This window comes from Mus caroli, chromosome 4 (assembly GCF_900094665.2).
Source record: "Mus caroli chromosome 4, CAROLI_EIJ_v1.1, whole genome shotgun sequence".
In the NCBI taxonomy this organism is placed as follows: domain Eukaryota; kingdom Metazoa; phylum Chordata; class Mammalia; order Rodentia; family Muridae; genus Mus; species Mus caroli.
The window spans coordinates 7,680,065-7,700,776 of record NC_034573.1 but is presented as its reverse complement, the minus strand read 5'-3'; positions in this window follow the sequence as shown (position 1 = coordinate 7,700,776).

Sequence of the window (20,712 nt, the reverse complement as noted above, 5' to 3'; positions counted from 1 at the left end):
GTGGAGTCAGGCAGCTCTCTGTCCAGTGAGTTCACTGCAGTGGAGTTCAGTCAGTCAGTTGGAAGTCAGCACAGGAGGCAGTGCAGTGGAGTCCAGTTCAGTTTCATTGAGTTTGTGTAGCAGCAGCACATATGGAGAATAAGGAGCCAGAAGACTATAACAAATTGCCAGAGTTAATTTAAGGCCAAGCAGAGCAATTCAGTGAGAAGCTGACAGAAGTCAGTTTGAATCAGTCATCTTGGAGAGAAGTTTGACACAGAACAGCTGAGCTGAACCAGCCAGCCAACGTTCAAAAAGTATTAGAGACTGAGAGTTTATTCAGCAATAAGCTACCAAGACAACATTTACATCAGGCGAATAAAAGTTACATTTACACCACAGGGATAAATTTGTGGAGTGATGAATATATTAATTCTATCAATTATTTATGGTTAAATATATGTGTCCAAACTCACTTTCTGATAATGTGTTAGACATTGAAGAAGACTATGGAGAATGACAGGAACACAGTGCCCCTTCTCCATTTGGGAAGCCTTTAAATGTTAATCTTAAGACAAAGGAGTGCTAGGGCCAACCATATGGCTCAGCAGGTAAAGGTGCTTGCCAATAAGTCTGAAGATCCAAGTTCAATGCCTGGCCCCTCATGATGGAAGAACAGAAGTGACTCCCACAAGCTGTCTTCTGACTTCCACACAGTCACTGTGGCACAAATGCACATGGACACACAAACATGTACATACATGTACATGCATGTTCAAAATAAATGCTTAGAAAAAAGAATACTAAAAATGAGTGGCCCGATATACCCAACTTAAAAGTTTTTAAAGAACAATATTACAACAAACCTAAAGAAACATAAAGAATGAAAACATAAAAATCACAGAAATCAATAAACCAGAAAATAACAATTAACCAACAAAACCAAATGTTGATTGGAAACATGGGGGGGGGGGGCTGGNGAAACAGACTCTGGGAATTATTAATATATAGAAGTGACTTGAAAGAAGACAATAAAGTAGAGAAGCATTCTGAAACCAAAAATTTTTTGTAATACAAAAAGTGAAACCCTTAGGGGAAAACTAAATTTAAATTTTCTGTGCATCCAGATGTAGCAGAGGTGCAGCTTGGTCCTTATGTGGGCCCTGAACAAACTGGAGGGGCCTTTGGGTCTCAAACAACTGGAGTGGGGGCTATCCCACAAGTTGTTGCCTGTCTATGGGTATGTTCCTCTAACTGAGCTGCCTTGTCTGGACTCAGTGGGAGAGGATGTGTCACAGGAAGGGGGGACTTGGGGGGGGGAGGGAATACCCAGGGGCGCCCCACCCACTCAGAAGAGAAGAGAAGGGGAGAGGGAGGGATGTGGGGATGTGAAATGAATAAGTAAAAATAATAACAATTTTTTTAAAAATTTAAATTTCTGTGTGTCACCCCACATACTACAACACTAACGTGTAGAAGAAAGACATATGCACTGGTGCATTAGAGCCATGGCAGACATGGGGGCAACCAGCTGCTTTCTGATTAGATAAGAGTCCTGCTCCCCAGGAAGGGTTTCATAGCTGGTACTGAAAACCTTGTCAAAATCCTATGACTGGGGAGGTCACTGTGAGGCCCTGGGAGGATCCTATAGTAATTGTTCTGCTTAAACAGTCAAACTGCCAAACCGCATTCTCAGTGTTGATGTTTAAACCCATAGATTTGTATTGTATTGCTTTCAGTGTTTGTCAGAGAAGCTCCTTTTAGCTGGGTGATGGTTAATGCATACCTATAATATGTCCAAGGGCCACAGTCACACACTCACACACACACACATACACACTCTTCAGCACAGTCACACACTCACAACACACACTCACACACACACACACTGAGTGTTCAGCTGTGGATGGATCACATATTAACATCTAGGTGCCAAGGCTCGGGGAACCTTGCAGAAGAGGAGGTAGAAAGAGTGTAAGGGCCAGAAGACGAGGAGCTCTGTGAAATGACAATTTGTGTCCAAGGCACGGCTGTGGCATGGAGCTGTGTTAGTTGTAGAAGACCTGCACGTGATCAAGCCAGTCAAACTTTCAGTACTGGGGGGAAGGGAGCATGCCAGAGAGATAGCCCAGCAGTTAAGAGCATTCTCTGCTCTCGCAGAGAATCTGACTTCAACTCCCAGCACCCACATCCTGGTTCACAACTACCTGTAGCTTTAGTTACTAAGGATCCAATTACCTCTTCTGGCCTCTGTGGGCACCAGACATGCTAGTGATGTCCAGGCATATATGCAAGCAAAATACCCACATACATAAAATACAATTTTTAATTAAAAATGAATAAAAATTCTAGCATGCATCAGAAAGGGACCTAGAGACTCCACCCCATCAGAGAAGTAATTGGTAGCTACAGGGAAAGAGAGTCCCTCTTCTTTGGGGACGTGGCCACTAGGAGGTGTTGATGCTGCAGTGGAAGACTGCACACCTATCTTGTATATGGGTAGCATGAGCTGAGTGCTGGGGGATATTAATTTTACAAAATTGAAAAAAAAAAGAGAGGACATGAAGATGGGAGGAAGATGAGGAGCACTAGAGATAGCTGAAGGGACGCAGTGGTGAATCGTAGAACAGGAAAACCTACTCCCACAAGGTGTCTTTTGACCTGCAGACACATGCCATGGCATGCATGTGAGCACACACACACACACACTCTTCAGCACAGTCACACACTCACACACACACATACACACACACTCTTCAGCACAGTCACACACTCACANACACACACACTCTTCAGCACAGTCACACACTCACACACACACATACACACACACTCTTCAGCACAGTCACACACTCACAACACACACTCACACACACACTCTGCAGCAGTCACACAATCACACACACACATACACACACACTCTTCAGCACAGTCACACACTCACACACACTCACATACACACACACTCTTCAATATAGTCACACACTCACACACACACATACACACACTCTCTCTCACACACACACACACACACACACACGCGTATACATACACACTCTTCAGCACAGTCACACACTCAGACACACACTCACACATACACACACTCACACACACATACACACACACTCTTCAGCACAGTCACACACTCACACACGCACACTCTCTCACACACACACACTCTGCAGCAGTCACACACTCACACACACACGCACTCTTCAGCACAGTCACACACACACACACTCTCTTCAGCATGAATGGGGGCGATAAGTTCACTGCTCCATTCTTCAGGATGGTAATACTTTCTGAAGGAGGGAGAGGATACACTCCCACATTTGTTCTATCTTATTTCTGAATAAATAAAAGACGTGAAGCAAGTACTATATGATGCTCTGTTTTAGAACATGGTAGGTGTGCAGCCTAGAGAGGAGACTCTAGTGGTCTTTGATCTGGCCTTAGAAATCAATTGGCCTTACAACAGAGCAACAGGAGAACAGTGTAAAGGCATTAACATTTAACATGAGAAGCCCTCGTGAGGATGTGAAGACTCACCAGCACAGTCAAGAGATGAGCACAGTTGTGCCGTGTGGAACAAGTAATAAACACCACAAGGCAGAGGGCTGGGCGGTGGTTGTCATAAGTAGAAAGAGAGGTGAGTTAGTGAGGTCTGTTTGCACATGTTATGTGTCTTCACGTTCTGTCCTTGCTGACAAGAGTGATGTGTTCTGTCCCAGGCAAAGTGTCCCACACCTGTAATCCCAGCCCTTGTGAGGATGAAGTCAGCCTGCTGTACAGACCAAGTTCCAGGTGACCCAGGTCTACTACACCACCCTGTCCACTCCTCCTCCCACAGAGAACAACACTCTTCCTTCTGCCATCAGGAGGAAGTCTTTCACAAGAGAGTTTTAACAACACTTTTAAGATCCAGAACAAAGGTTAAAGTGACCTTGTCACACCTGTTTCTCATGTGCCTTTAACTCAGAATGGCCAGTGTGCCATTGTGACATATAGGGAAACAGACGGCAGTCTAATAATGTTGTTGATAAAAGAGGATGTGTGAACAAATGCATATAGCCAAGAACTGTAGGCAGGAGCAACAGAGGGTTGCTAGGCAACAGAGGGTTGCTAGTCGCCATCACTAATGGTGCATGCTTTACAGAGCCTTGATAGAAGAATGAGCAGGCCTGCTTTTGTCAGCTGCAATTTGAACACAATTTACTCCTATTTATAGATATTCCCCAGCTTAGGAGTCCTTAAAGTTCTCCACACAGGCACCAGTTGATGAGCTCTGCCTCTGTGGGGCTCCAATAAAGAGATCTTTATGGTCAGTGGCCATGGGGTGGCTGACAACCCGGCAGCTTGAGTCAGCGCCCTAGGAGGAGTGACGGCAGTGCTGCAGAAAGGAGAGCGTTGGATCCTTTGCTTAGGGATTGCTTCCAAGGGAGACCTGGAAAGCCTTTCTGATAGGTCGTGGGTCAGAGCCAATCAGATCTTCAGAACACTCAGCAACACTCAGGGGAGATAAATATAGTTTTGTGCCCTGCAGAGGACCCCACCCTTATCTGAATTTGAATTTCAAATTGTTTGGCAACAGTTAGCCAGGACTTGCGTGTGTTCCTAGGTTTCTATGGATATTATCTGTGTTACACAGGACACCCTAAATATCAACTAGAATTTCACTTTTTATTCACTGGAGGTAAAATATAACATCACTTAACTTGTACAGCAAATCTGAGAACACAAAATTACCTCATCAGCACTTAAAGCAGAGAGGTTTTGAGTTGTGAGTGGTATCTTTTGGGTATGTCCAGTTAACAGGCCTATTCACCAAAGGAAATAAATCGACAAATTAGACTCCATGAAAAGGTCTAAAATTTGTGTGTAGAAAGGCAATTTCACCAGAGTAAAAGGGCAATGCACAGAATGGAAGGAAACGTTTGGAAATCGTATAATCCGATGAGAGATGAGTATCAAGAACTATAGGGAACTAAAGCTCAACAGAAATGCGCATCAAGGAAGGCCATGCCAAGCTGTGGACATGGGTCCATTCCACAGCAAAAGGCGCAAGTCAAGACTAAGGTCAATGTAAGGAGATACCAACTGAAATGTATAGGACAGACATACGTGCAGGAAAAACACTGCATATCTGCAACACACTACGGCAAAATGTTTTTTGTGGTTTTTTTTTTTTTTTTTGGTTGGTTGGTTGGGATTTTTTTAGTTTTTCCCCCCAATGATATGTTTCTCCTTTTTTGTTGTTTTTATTTTTATTTTTATTTTTATTTTTTGTTTTCTTTGGGGGGATGCAAGGGCAGAAGGCAGATTTGAAGGAATAGGGGAAAACGAGTATAATTGGGGTGCATGATGTAAAATTCACAATTAATCAATAAAAAATAAACAAAAAGCTTTTTGCCAAACAGTTTAAAAGAATTAAAAAATTAAAAAAAAAAAAAAAAAGCCAGTTGCCTTTAAGCCCAGCACTTGGGAGGCAGAGACAGGTGGGATCTCCAGGTTCGAGGCCAGCCTGGTCTATAGAGTGAGTAGTGAGTTCAGGTTATAGGACAGCCAGGGCTACACAGAGAAACCCTGTCTTGAACACAACACACATACACACACACACAAGCTAAGGGATCAGACAATGTCTTCTGGCCTTCAGGGGCCTTACATACATTCACAAAACACTCATATACATAAAATCAATATATGAATAAAATTGGAATAATTTAAACACTCCTTAAGAACAGACAAATTAATAGTAATTTTTAAAAACGCCTTTTCCAGCCTTGATGTGATGGTGTATGCCTGATCTTCCTGCAGCTTGTTATGCCATGTTTGGTTGATGTCCGCTGGAAGGCCTGCTCTTTTCTGAGGGAAGAGGTGATATCTGGGGGAGTGGGGCAGCAGGGGGAGAGGCTGAGGATAGGGAAAGGAGGGGAAACTGCAGTTGGGATGTAAAATATGAGAGAATAAAAAAGAGAAGACTGTAGAGTTAATTGTTACTACTTGTCGCCATTGTCCAGCAGTGGGGAAGAATAGATTCTGTAAGTGTTGATATGACTGAGGGATCGTTTCTTAAAACATTGATTCCTAACTCGTTCCTCACATCAAAATTACAGACAACAGAACATCAAGAAATTAAAGTAAGCACCTTTTAATCTAGCTACTTCACAACACCAACAAATCTAGAATACCCCCAGCATTATAGGACAAATAGAGAATGGGTAGTAAGACTGAGAGATCTCTTATGATTTACTATTTGTTTAATTTTTCCATTTATCCATCTAATCTATGCAGTCCCTGCAGCATTATCCACTGTACAGGACTGTCCTGGGCCACCGACCATGTTTCTCTTGACAGCAGAGCCGTGTGTGGTTGACTTACACAGTGAGCTCTCCTCTGGAATCAGAACCTGACTCCATGTAGACAAACCTACAAGACTCATTCAGGAAGACAGAAAACAATAACTAGGTGAAGACTTCATTGCCTGAGCATATGAACCCTCCACATCTGGCTGCCCTCAACAATGCAGCCATGAGGCAGTTCCTGCTGCTGCCTGAGGGGGGCAGCAGCAGACACAGCCTCTGTTAGACGAGTCCCGGGCATGTCCTCAAGCATAAGTAATGTAAATAAAACATGCATTTCGTTTTTTACTACTTATGGAGTAAACATCGTCTGTTTTGTTTTCTGTGTTATCTGACAGCTGGAAATCCTTTAATAATTTTTAAGAAAGAAAAGTCTTACTAGAACCCTCCTGAAACTATCACAATCAAATAGCAAACCATTCATTATTATTATAAACGCTTGTTAAAAGTATGTTGATCTTACAAGAAAATCAGAAGTTGGTGATTAAGGTGTTACTGTTTCAATATTATTTATAAGGGTTGCTCATTTTTTTCATAATATTTTGTATTGATTATTTGGAAATTTCATATCATGAAATTTCTCTCTTCCAAGTCCAAGCACACTCTCTTCCCAGTCCTCCCAGGTCCACCTCCCACCTACCCTTGTGACCTCCCCATAACTCCCTGCAAGAAGAGGGGGAAACCAAGTCAATTTGTGTTGCCCATATATTCGCTGGAGCATGATCAAACTTCTAGTGGCCAGTTCCTTAATAAAACTGAGTCCTTCCCTGCCCTCACCCCCCAGAAGGCATCAGCTGTGGAGAGCTTCACTTCAGTATCCTTATCACAATTTTAGGAGTTCTCTTTGGTAGACTTCTCTCTAGGTTTTGACTATTTGGGGGGGGGGGGGGGGTAAAGGTTGTCACAGAAGCCTTCTATGTCACTCTTTCTCAACTGTGAGTCTGCCATCATCAATACCATGGCAACCGTAGCTTTCTTGCCCTTCACAAACAGCAGGAGCCCGGATTGAAAGTATAGCAAAGTAAAAACAAAATTCTAGGCCTTTAGGCCCAGGCTTGGGAATGTGACCTCTGTGACTCATTGCTCCAAGGTATGCTAATCATAAAACAGATAGCGACATTCCTCCACCCACCTGCTTCCTGGGTTCAAAGAGTGTTCATTCAATGAAAGTCACCCTGACCATTGCCGGAACCCGCTATGCAAATGTGCTATTGTTAGGGGCTCTTAGAAACTGTCTTGAGAGATAACCTGCACAATTACCAGGTATTCCTTGTGACTCTTGTGACTTTGTACTTCCTTGGCACTCTTAACTGGTATCTTTGGTATTTTCCAACAACACCCTCCCCACTTCCTTGAGTTGTGGTTTCTCCCTTTAAATACCCCTTACCCAGCTACTGGGGCGCCACGGTCCTCTACCCCTGCATGGTGTATGACCGTGGGCCTGAGAACGCTCTTGAATAAAAGTCCTCTTGCAGCTTGCAGCAAGACCGTTTCTTGTGTGATATGGGGTGTCGCCTCTCCTGAGTCAGAACGTGGGGGAGTCCTCACGTTGTGGGTCTTTCAGGATCATGGACTCAGACATGGTTTCTGGATACAGCATGGACCACAAGACATCCGCATGGTCTCTGGCATTAGCACATGCTGGACTTCAGCATCTTCTCCAGTGGCAGTACAGACCATAGACATCAATACTGCCTTCCGCTGCAGTAGAAAGGCAGACCCAGACATGGTCATGGGTGGCAGCACAGACCAGGACATCACCATAGCCTCAGGTGGCAGCACAGGTCACTCACATAATATGGCTCCCAGTGGCAGCAGGGCTCACATACATTGTGATGGTTTGTATATGCTTGGCCCAGGGAGTGACACTATTAGGAGGTATGGGCTTGTCGGAGTAGTTGTAGCCTTGTTGGATGTGTGTAACCTTGTTGGAGTAGGTGTGTCACTGTGGGTATGAGCTTTAAGACCCTAGAGGTAGTCTGGAAGTCAGTCTTCTCCTGTCTGCCTTTGGATAGAGATGGTAGAACTCTCAGATCCTGCTGTGCCATGCCTGCCTGGATGCTGCCACACTCCCACTTTGATGATAATGGACTGAATCTCTGAACCTGTAAGCCAGCCCCAGTTAAATGTTGTTCTCATAAGAGTTGCCTTGGTCATGGTGTCTGTTCACAGCAGTAAAACTCTAACTAAGACAGAAGTTGGTACCAGGAGTGGGGTGTTTCTGTGATAGGCCTGACCATGCTTTACTCGGAAAAAAATGTGGATTTTGAAAAGCAGTGGGATACTTTAAGTGGGGCTTACTGGGCCATCTTAGTAGGATTATGGAAGAGTTTACTGCTGAGAGTTCTACAGTTGCATCCAAAGGCAGACAGGAGAAGACTGGTATACAAGAAGATACAAGGGTCTGAAAGCCCACAGTGACACACCTTCTCCAACAAGGCCACACCTCCTAATAGTGCCACTCCCTGAACCAAGCATATACAAACCATCACAGACATCATCAACATGGCTTCAGGTTGCAGCACAGACTATGGACATCCACATGGCCTTTGGTGGTAACACTAGCCATAGGCACCAACACAGACCCCTGGATGAAGCAGGAACAGGGACCCAGACAGACATCAGCATGGCCTCAGGAGGCAGCCCAGACCCAGTACATCTGTGTGGCATTCAATGGTACCTTGGGCCAGGGACATCAACATGGCTCCCAGCTGTTGTAAGATCACAGACAGCCACATGAACCTCGGGCTTCAACAAAGTGGCCTCCTGGGGCAGCACAGACCATAGAGGTCTTTCAAGCAGGTTCATTCCAAAAATTGATCTGTTCTTCATCTTGGACACCCTGCTGATGCTCAGAACCATGGCAACTGTGCAGCTGGGGAGCGTGTTGAAGGGGAGGGGGAGGGGCTAAGTCGGAGTGCAAGCTCCAGGCTGCTACACACCACCCTATCGTCCCTACTTGGCAACTACATGTTCCCCCACACACACACCATCCACCGCAGGCCTCTCTCTCCTATTACCACCATAACATCTCTAGTTCTGCACCCTCTCCACCATTCGCTCACTGCTCCATTGTTCTCTTTTCTATCTCTATATGGAATATTTGTTCATCATGGTGACACTGGAAACTGTGGATGTCGTAATACACACACACACATTATCCAAGACGGCTGTACATGCAAATATTCATTGCAATGAGTTTTTGGTTCAAGGTTTCTGGTTTCTGAAGCACCAGACATACTGGACCATTGCTGGCCCGTATTGGAGATCCTGCCAGAGTCATGGTGATCCTGCAGCTCTGGTTCTGCAGGACTGGCGGCTCGCAGATGGTGTAGATGTTGGGGTAGACTGACTCAAAGCACTGGATCTGGGCCCAGATGTGGCTCGGTAGAGCCCTACTCTCTGTTTAATTAAATAATTTACTGCTCATGGTCCTTCACCCACACAAGGAATATAAGACCCGGACAATATAAAATGTTAGAGAAAATCACACCATGGGGCTCATGGATAACTGAAATGGGTTATAGCTTTTATAGCTATCATAAGGGAAGCAGGAAGACTGTATGCGAAGGCTGATGAGACAACTGTGAGCTGTTGCTGCCCCCTGCAGGCCATCCACCATAAAACAGCATTGTATATACAAATAGTTCTGGCCAGGATATGCAGATAATTAAAGTTACAGATAATAAATTAACAAATATCTTATATAGTTAATTCATTAGTCTTAAACTTTTTCTTCGCATTTTTATTACATTTATTTTCACGGTGTTAGGAGGTATGCCACAGCCTGCGGAGGTCAGAGAACAATTTGTGGGATCTTCTCTCCTACTACGTGGGTCCCAGTGGTCAAACTCAGATCATGAGACCTAATAGTAAACGCACCTCCCTTACCCACTGAGACATCCCACTGACCCAACTTTTTTTTTCATAAACCCCAAAATCTTTGGGGATTTGCTTTGTTTTGAGATTTTGCTCTCAGTAAATATATGTGCTTCTGGCATAAATGGTAGAGGCTCAGAGCGCTTCATACTAATAATTGCTAAAGACAGCCCTTAAACTTTCATTTAACTTATGAATAAAATATAGAAATTCTGAAACCACATTGACTTATGATTGAATTCAGCTTCTTTCATGAAAAGTGATGCTCCTGGAAAGTATTTGAGCTCTCAATTTCTCCCCTGTAAAATGAAGAAAATAATAATAATAAAGATAATATTATCTAAGTTTTCAGATTGTCATGAACAAAATAAAATAAGGCATATAGATTCAGTAATATCATTCAGATACATAGTCAGGAATCCACAATTTATTATTTCTAATTATTATTATTATTAAAAGAAAGTATGCATTTTAAGTGACTTCCACACAATCTATGGGAAGGGTGACTAGAGCATCCAGACCTGCTGACTGCGAGCCAAGTGTCAGACTGTCACAAGGATGCTGACTTGCTCTTCATGCAATTAATATAAAGCTCGGGTTTCCTGGAGATAGCCACACAATTCCCGCAAGCGGCTATCCTAAATAGCTCACTGTCAAGTCCTTTATAAGCCCAGCTCATCACAGATTAAGGTTACTGGACACTCCTCCAGCATCTACTGACTTCATTGCACTGGAATGACAAAAGTGGTTCAGCTTTTGTTTTCTGTTTGATTTTTAATGTATTTTTAAAGATGTATTTAATTCTATGTGTTTTGCTGACATGTGCCTTTGCACCACACAGATGTGTGCCTAGTGCCTAAGGTCAGAAGAGGGTATAAGATCCCTGGAACTGGAGTTAGGTGTGGTTGGGAACTACTATGTGGTCCTGGGGATAGAAGCCTGTAAGATCTTAACTGCAGAGGTAGCTCTCCAGCCAGATTATACACTTTCAGACAGGGTCCTATACCATAGCAGAGGTTGGCCTTAAACTCATGACAATCTTCCTGCCTCTAACCACCTTGGGCTGGGACTGCAGGCATCAGCCACTGTACCTGTTTGACAAAGCTGATATTTTCATGACACTGCCTCATAGAAAGTAAGAACATTCCATTTCTCCCTCCACTCTGAAATCCCCTTTTTAGATGCTTTAGATAAATATCTTTAAAAATATCTATCGCTTCAGGCCATTTCATTATGGCTCTGGTAGAGCAGAACCAGATGCCTCATTCCCCAAGAGAAACCATCGCTTGTCAGTTGACAGGTCCAAGTCTTCTAACATTCCAGTAACGATGCTTCCTTCAAAGTTGAGATGCTGCAGATTTCCATCTAGTGTCATTGCTAAAAATTTGTGGGTTCAAGAGCTGGGGAAAGTCCTGAGGCACCAAAGGTCAGCCTTTCTTACAGAGAGAGGTGTCCCTGGAGCTGGGGAGATGGCTCAGCAAGTTAAGAGCACTGGCTGCTCTTCAGAGGACCTGGGCTTCATTCCCAGCAACCACATGGAGGCTCAAAATCATCTGTAACTCTAGTTCCAGGGATTCTGTCACCCTCTTCTGTTTTTTGCTTGTTTGGTTTTGGGTTGTTTTTGTTTGTTTGTTTGTTTGTTTTTTTGAGACAGGGTTTCTCTGTAGCCCTGGCTGTCTGGGAACTCATTTTGTAGACCAGGCTGGCCTCGAACTCAGAAATCCACCTGCCTCTGCCTCCCGAGTGCTGGGATTAAAGGCATGCACCACCACGCCCGGCCCCTGTCACCCTCTTCTGGCCTTCACAGGTTGCAGGCATGCACATGACATACATATGCAAATGCAGGGAAAATACACAACACACTCTAAATGTGTTTAAAACGTGTCCCCTGAAAAGTTCATCTCCTGGTTCTCTTTTGACCCTGATGGCTTTCATTGTGGCATTTCCATACATGCATGTCATTTGCTTTCTTTCACCCTCTTCTCCAGTGTCGTCCCCAGTCTTCCCTCCCTCCTAACTTGCTTCTCTGTCTCTGTGACAAAACACTTGACCAAAAGCATTCAGTGTACAGATTATGGCCCATCATCAAGGGAAACTGCAGGACTTTGGGGCAGAGGCCATGGAGGCCTGCTGTTCACTGGCTTGCTCTCATGGCTCACCTAGCCTACTTTCTCAGACAATGCAGGACCACTGTGGGCTGTGCCCTCCCACATCAGTCATAAACCAAGAAAGTGTCCCCTAAACACAGGCATGCAGGCTCGGTCCATGACAGAGACAAGTCCTCGAGAAAGGTCCCCTTTTCCCAGATGACTGCATCTTGTGTCAAGTTGATAAAAACTAACAGTACACCCCTCTTCCTACTGGTCCCCTTCCTTCCCTAAAACAGCCTGCCAACCTTCTGGTTTCATGGCACACAAATTCCATTTTCCTCTCTTTTCTACCTTCTGCTTTAGACCTCTTTTTTTCTTTCATGGTCTCCTTTCTAATTCATGGCTTATACATATACATGGACCCATCTATCGATATTTGTCTAAATTTAACAAAAATTTTGATAGACATTTTAAATGCAGATTGTGTATATGAAAGAAAATGTGGCATTTGCCTGTGTCTGACTTATTTTTGCTTAACATTTATCTCTAATCCCATTCATTTTCCTGTTAATGTCATTTTTTTTTCCGAGTCAGGGTTTCTCTGTATAGCCCTGGCTGTCCTGGAACTCACTTTGTAGACCAGGCTGGCCTCGAACTCAGAAATCTGCCTGCCTCTGCCTCACAAGTGCTGGGATTAAAGGCGTGCACCACCATGCCCGGCGATTTTCTTTTCTTTAAAGATTTCATATATATATATATATGTATATGTGTGTGTGTGTGTGTGTGTGCGCGCACACACACACACACACACACACACACACGCGAGGGAGAGATGTGCATGTGGGTGCAACTCCCGCAGAGGCCAGAAGGCAGCACTGGATTCCCTAGAGCCAAAGTCGCAGGCGACTGTGAGTCATCTGATGATGCTGGGACCTGAACTCAGATCTTCTACAAGAGCAATACCTGCTAACACTGGGCCATCTCTCCACCCTGATTGCATTATTCTTTATTGAGAAATGTTAGTATGATGTATATATACTTTTTCTCTGCCATTCATGAACTGAACTTGATTCCATCTTTTGGCTACTGTGAATATTGCAACAATAAACACATGTGTGCTTCTGGGCATGCCAATTTAGAGTCCTTCGGGTGTCTATCAAGAGCGATCTAACTGATCACCATAACTCTATTTTCATCCTTTTGAAGTCCCTACACCAATGTCCACAGTAGCTGCACTAGCTCACCCTCCCACCATCAATCGCTGAATGAGGTCTCCTCTCCCCTGTACTCACCAACATTCGTTGTTTCTTTTCTGTTTTAGACAGGGTTTCTCCACATAAGCTTGGCTGTCCTGGAACTATGTAGACCAGGATAGCATTGAACTCACAGAGCTGTGCCTGCCTCTGTTTCCCAAGCGCTAGGATTAAAAGAATGTGCCACCACAGCCAGCTGCCATTTGTTCTCCTGACTGTAGCCATCCTGACTAGGGTGAAATGGAATTTCATGGCAGCTTTAAGGTGCATTTCTCTGGTGTGGAAGATGCTGAACACCTTTCTGAGTATTTGTTGGCCATTTGTAGCTCTTAAGAACGTACTTTAATTCAATAGCCCACTACTTACTGATTAGATGGGTTGATCTGGTATTTAATTTTTGCAGTTCTCTCTACATTCTAGATGCTAATCCCCTGTGTGGGGCATGGTAAAGATTGAGCTGGGGAGAGCTCTTAGGCTTATTTCTAGGCCCTATGTTCTTTTCCACTCGTCAAGAATCCTGTTCATTACTATGGTTGTGTACCATAATTTGAGACATAACAAGGCTGTGTGATAAACACAAGGCTTCCCAGAATGGTTTCCTCAAAGTTTCTACCTTCCAGATGGCCAAGTGAATAAGTATTAGGGCAACCAGCCCCTTGTACTGCAGCTGTCAGTGTCTTCTTTGCCCATGATCGAAGTGTAAAATGTAAGAGAAGTCAAAGAATAAAGGTTAAAGTGACAGTGACTGCAATAGTTTTGCCTCCCAAAGTGCTGATACAAGCCCTAGCTGCTCTCATGACAGACGAGTCACAGTGACATAAATCATTGAGGTCCAAAAGTTGAAAACAAATACAATAGCAAAGACAAACAAAAACGCAACCTTTGCAGAACCCTGGCATAGGTTACTTTGTCAGTTTGCTTGTGCCTCACTCCACACTCAGTCACTCTCATTGTGACTCAGTGATTCTCCATCCCTTGATGCTCACTGACACTGCCGTCCTACTGAAGACAGCTCAACCCTAGCCCTCACCGAGCCTTTCTTAGCATCTACGCTGGGGAGGAATGGTTAATCTCACTCCCAGATAAGCTAACAGCAATTGATGAGAATTAAATGAAGGTTGGCACATCATTTGACTGGGCCCTTAGGGTGTAGGCTTGCCATTCATTTATGCACGCCTTTAATCCCAGCACTCGGGAGGCAGAGGCAGGTGGATTTCTGAGTTGGAGGCCAGCCTGATCTACAGAGTGAGTTCCAGGACAGCCAGGGCTATACAGAGAAACCCTGTCTCAAAAAACAAAAACAGAGCCATTCATTTACCATTGACTGGAATCCACTAGTGATTTGGGGAGCCTGTCCACACAAACTACGAGTGTGAGTTCCCAAAGACTCATGGAATCTGCACTTCTGACTTGGGCTTCGACCTGAGACATATTCTCGTGTTACTAGGCTTGGGAGTCTCTTCTGTAATTAGTGCAGAGAGAGGCAGTAGGCACATGGAGAGCTTGCATCAGGGGCACCAGACTTAAAAAAGAAAAATTATGACCCCCAAATATAATGATTAACTTACACCTAACACTCCAGGGTTTCTAGTTGTGTAACTTACTCCAATAAAGCTCTGAATCCAAAGACTTGTCCCCTCAGTATCTTTTTAATGATAAAAGCCGGATCCTAAATTGGTATTGATTTTGTGGGCAACAAAGAGGGAGTCTCACGGATGGAAATTTGAAACAGCTCAAGGGAAAGAATAGACTAACTGTGGAAGAGAGCCACAGGAAATTGGTCCTAGATGAAAAAAAAAAAATTCTATGTTACACAAGGAAAAAGGAAATAATATCCCTTTACACCAAATCATGTTGAATCCTTCCTTGAACACCAGAATTAAATCAGTAAATCCCTCTAGGGCATAAGCCATCCGGGATCAAACTGGAGAAACAGTACCATCTGCTGGTTATGTGTGATTTCTGCAAGCCTTAGGATTCCAAAGTGGGCAACACAAGACAACGTTGCTTGGGCAATGGGACTGTGGTGTGGAACACAAATGGACTCTATATGCTCCTTCCAGAGAGGATACAGAAGATGGCCTGGGTCCAAAGCTTCAATTACGGGGCATCAGAGACATTCATGTTTTAAACTTAGTGATTCAGTACTAATGAGAAATGATTAAGTATATTTACATTGTCATTTAAAACCAAGGTCACCAGTGTAGAAGTTGTATAAAAAACATATGTGTGTAATTAGAAATTAATCCTGAATTATAATTACTTCTTGTTGTGGATTTGATTTAATGCTAGCACATTATGGGTTTCCCAAATTACACAGGAATTCGCACATCTGCATGTAAGATGCTGCAGATCCCTGCCCCGGTTGGCGGTAATTGGTAAATGAAGAGGCTGGGCAGGAAGAAGCAGGACTTTGAGGTTCCCAAGTAAGGGACTCGAATGAAGTGAGAATCACCATTACCGAGGAAGGAACAGGTCCTGGCCTGAGAAGTAGGGGGACAGAGACTGCCAACATGTAAGAGTTGGGGATTGTGGCACAGGAGGGCTGCAGGCCTGGGTCCTTGGTGGCTGGGATGGAATATAGGTTTTAGTAAGTAATAATTCAGGATTAGAGGGGAGAGTGTGTTAACCACAGATAGGTTTGGAAGTGGCCAGCCATTGTGCTGTTTAAGGCATATTTAATATAAGGCTGTTAGTCCATTAGCATCATGGCAGGCTGCACAGCAGCACTCAGCAGGCAAGATGATAGAAAATATCCTGAACCACAGATGGGGGATGGGGTAGACAGAGACAGAGATTGTGGGGCCTGATATGGGCTTCTGAAACCTCAAAGCCCACCTTATATGACACATCACCAAAGCCACACCTCCTGACAGCTCATCAACTGGAAACCAAGCATGCAGATATAAGAAACTATGGAGGCCAATCTCATTCAAACCTCAGCACCATGGTTACCAATTACATGACAGATTGATAGCAATCATGGAAGCAAAAAGAACCTGCATTGTTTAGATGGCTTTGTTGTTGCTGTTTGGTTTTTGCTGTTGGTTTTGTTTCATTTTGGCCTTAGTTATATATAACTATATAAGTATATGTATGTGTTTATGTATATATATATGTGTGTGTGTGTGTATATATGTATGTATATATATATATATATATATATATATATATTTGGGGGGGCACGTTATTTTCAAGACAGGGTTTCTCTGTGTAGCCCTGGCTGTCCTGGGACTCACTCTGTAGACCAGGCTGGCCTCGAACTCAGAAATCCACCTGCCTCTGCCTCCCAAGTGCTGGGATTAAAGGCGTGAGCCATATATTTTTTAAAGATTTATTTATTTTATATATGTGAGTACACCATTGCTGTCTTCAGACACATCAGAAGAGGGCATCAGATCCCATTACATATGGTTGTGAGCCACTATGTGGTTGCTGGGAATTGAACTCAGGATCTCTGGAAAAGCAGCCACTGCTCTTATAACTGATGAGCCATCTCTCCAGCCCATTGCTGTTTGTTTGTAAAGAAGACACAGCTGCTGAAGGACTGAAAACCACAAACCAGGGGAAAGAGTCAGACCCCCAGAAACCACACTTGATACTTAAGGTTTGAATAAACATGGTCCCCAAAGGCCAAAGAGAATGGCACTACTAGGTTTGTAGCCTTGTTGGAGTAAGTGTGGCTTTGTTGGGGGTCACTAGGGTCACTAAGGGGTGGGCTCTGAGGTCTCGGAAGCTCTAACCTGGCCAGTGTGGCTGTCACTTCCTGCTGCTTTGGGATCCAGATGTTGAACTCTCAGCTCCTTCTCTAACACCTGTTTACCTATATGCTGTCATGCTTCCCGCCATGACAATAATGGACAAACACCTCTGAAACTATATATAAGCTAGCCACAATTAAATGTTCTCCTCTATAAGAGCTGCTGTGCTGTGGTCATGGAGTCTCTTCACAGCACTAGAAACTGTAAGACATCTCCTTCAAGGAACTGGCTGCAGCCCTAGACTGGCCTTGCCAAGTTATCCCTGGACAAAAACACAGAACTAAAGATCCCTTTGTGCTTTCATTGAGCCCTCTGGCTCCCCGTATCCCCAGTGTCACCAACTGGGGACCAAGTGTTCAAATGCCTGGGCCTACAGGGATCATTTCAGTTACACCACCACATTCTACCCCATGGTCCCCACAGGGTCATGGCTGTGGTATGTGTGTTGGGGATCAGCCGTGGTTCCTCGTCCACTATTTTGTCCTCAGGGTGGGTGTCCAGGCACCAATGCACACTGAGCTGGAAGGATGAAGGGGAGTCCAGAACATGTGGAGTCAGCAGGATCCAGGTCCAGCTGGGAATGAGTGCTGGGTGAGGGTGGGGGTCTCTCTGAGGATTTTAGTTTTACAGCTCTTTTAGACAATACTCAATGAAACAGCTCTCTTAGACAGCCTTCAGTGAAACAGTTTGCATGCACTTTACTCGGGGTGAACAAAGGCTATATACGTACCTTAAAAAGTGAGAAGGAGTTTTCAGGGTGAGTGTGGATCAGTGGCTGGCGTGTAAAGTACTGTGAATGCCTTATTTGTATGGAGAGGCATTCCAGGAGTCCCAGGTACTTGTTGGGCAGGTTCTTATCAAGAAAAAAGAAGCTAAACTTGTAGGTTTGCTAAGGACTATGTGACATTCCTCAGGTAGAAAGAAGACTGGGGGTGAGGCTCCCCAGATCAGGCAGAGAAAAGGAAGCCTTGCTAAGAAAAAGGAGTCCCCCATTTTGAACCAAGCTCAGAGGAGCTATCCAGACATGGTAGACTGCAATCTTAAATAGCGAGGTACATGCCACATCATAATATAAAATGCATGTAATCCAAAGTCAGAAGTCCCCATGTCTTTCAGTCTCAACACTGTTTAAAAGTCCAAAGTCTCGCCGGGTGTGGTGGCGCACGCCTTTAATCCCAGCACTCGGGAGGCAGAGGCAGGCGGATTTCTGAGTTCGAGGCCAGCCTGGTCTACAAAGTGAGTGCCAGGACAGCCAGGGCTACACAGAGAAACCCTGTCTCGAAAAACCAAAAAAAAACCAAAAACAAAAAAAAGTCCAAAGTCTCTTCTGTGACTCAAGGAAATCCCTCAGCTGTGTGTAGGCATGCGTGGGGAGTCAGTTCTTTCCTACCACCTACAAGTGGGTCCCAGGCTTGTGTAGCAAGTGCCTTGACCTCTGAAACATCTCGAAGTTCCCTCTGGGCCTTTTTTTTTTTTTTTAAATAGTGTAAGACATGGCTCTGTGCTCAGATATCAGTCTAGTACTTTAAAATGAAATCTGTGAGAAAGAACCCAACAGATCATTAAAGAAGAGAGGAAGTGCACTGCAGTCAAGCTCAAGGCAGCTGCTATGTGGCTTGGCTCACAGACGGTCCTGAGATAGAACCAGGCATGAACAAAATGAAGTCTCTGTCTTCAAGGAGCTCAACCTGGTGGGAAGAAGGGCAAAGCAAGTTGTCAGTTAAGAGAAAAATGTGTTACTGCCCCATAGCAGAGTCAAAGACTTGGAGAATAGAAAAAGAGAATGTTTTATAGATGTAACTCAGGGGTTAACAAAAATTATCTAGAAGTGAGTCTAACCCCCCCCCCCAGTCCTTGGCCTATTAAAGTCCCAAGTCTTTTGAGTCCCAGAGAGCTTAGCATCTCCACGCTCCACAGGCCCTGCGCTCCCACATCATGTAGGCTTTTACACATGGGTTTTCTCGTGAAGCTCAGCCTCTTCTTGGATACGAAAGACTGTATCCTTAGGGTAAGAGTTTAGATTGGGCAGAGATGGACAGAATTATAGCTTAAAAGATATTAGTAAACATTATGTACTGAACCATCCTCTTAGCTCCAAAAAAAAAAAAAAAAAAAAAATAAAAAAAAAAAAAAACTCTTGGGCTGGCAAGATGGCTCAGCGGGTAAGAGCAGTGACTGCTCTTCCGAAGATCCAGCAAAAACATGGTGGTTCACAACCACCCATANCGTGAAGCTCAGCCTCTTCTTGGATACGAAAGACTGTATCCTTAGGGTAAGAGTTTAGATTGGGCAGAGATGGACAGAATTATAGCTTAAAAGATCATAGAAAGTATTATTCTACCTCATAACCTGCTCTGATAAAAAAAAAAAAAAAAAAAAAAGTATTTTAAAAAGAAAACTCTTGGGCTGGCAAGATGGCTCAGCGGGTAAGAGCAGTGACTGCTCTTCCGAAGATCCAGCAAAAACATGGTGGTTCACAACCACCCATAATGAGATCTGACGCCCTCTTCTGGTGCATCTAAAGACAGCTACAGTGTACTTATGTATAATAATAAATAAATCTTTGGACCAGAGTGAGCAGGGACTGAGAGAGCGGGGTTTACCGGAGCGAGCAGAGGTCCTAAAATTCAATTCCCAACAACCACATGAAGGCTCACAACCATCTGTACAGTGTACTCACATACATAAGACAAATAAATTTTGGAAGGAAGGAAGGAAGGAAGGAAGGAAGGAAGGAAGGAAGGAAGGAAGGAAGGAAAAAAGGAAGGAAGGAGAGAAAAAAAGAAAGCTCTTACATCAGATAAACATTTTCAACAAAGTAGCAAAATCAGCATTCAGAGGCTAAGGAATTTAACTTAGTTGGTAGCCTATTTCCACAGCATGTACAAAGCCCGGGGTTCTATCCCTAGCACAGTATAAACTCGGTTAGTAATGTACTCCTGTAAGTCCAATACTTGGGAGATGGAGGAAAAAGGATTAGATATTCAAAGTCATCAGTTCAAACAACACAGCAAGTTTGAGGCCAGCCTGGACATGAGATACTGTCAAAAAAAAAAAAATCACATGGAAAAAACAGCATTAAGTTCTAGATTAATGAACTCATCAAGAAAGAAAGAATCTTTAATCCTCCGAGCACTTGGGAGGCAGAGGCAGGTGGATTTCTAAGTTGAAGACCAGCCTGGTCTACAAAGTGAGTTCCAGGACAGCCAGGGCTACACAGAGAAACCCTGTCTGGAAAATCCAAAAAAGAAAAAGGAAAAGGAAAAGGAAAAGGAAAAGGAAAAGGAAAAGGAAAAGGAAAAAGAAAAAAAGAAAAGAGAGAGAGAGAGAGAGAAAGGAAAGAAGGAAGGAAGGAAGGAAGGAAGGAAGGAAGGAAGGAAGGAAGGAAGGA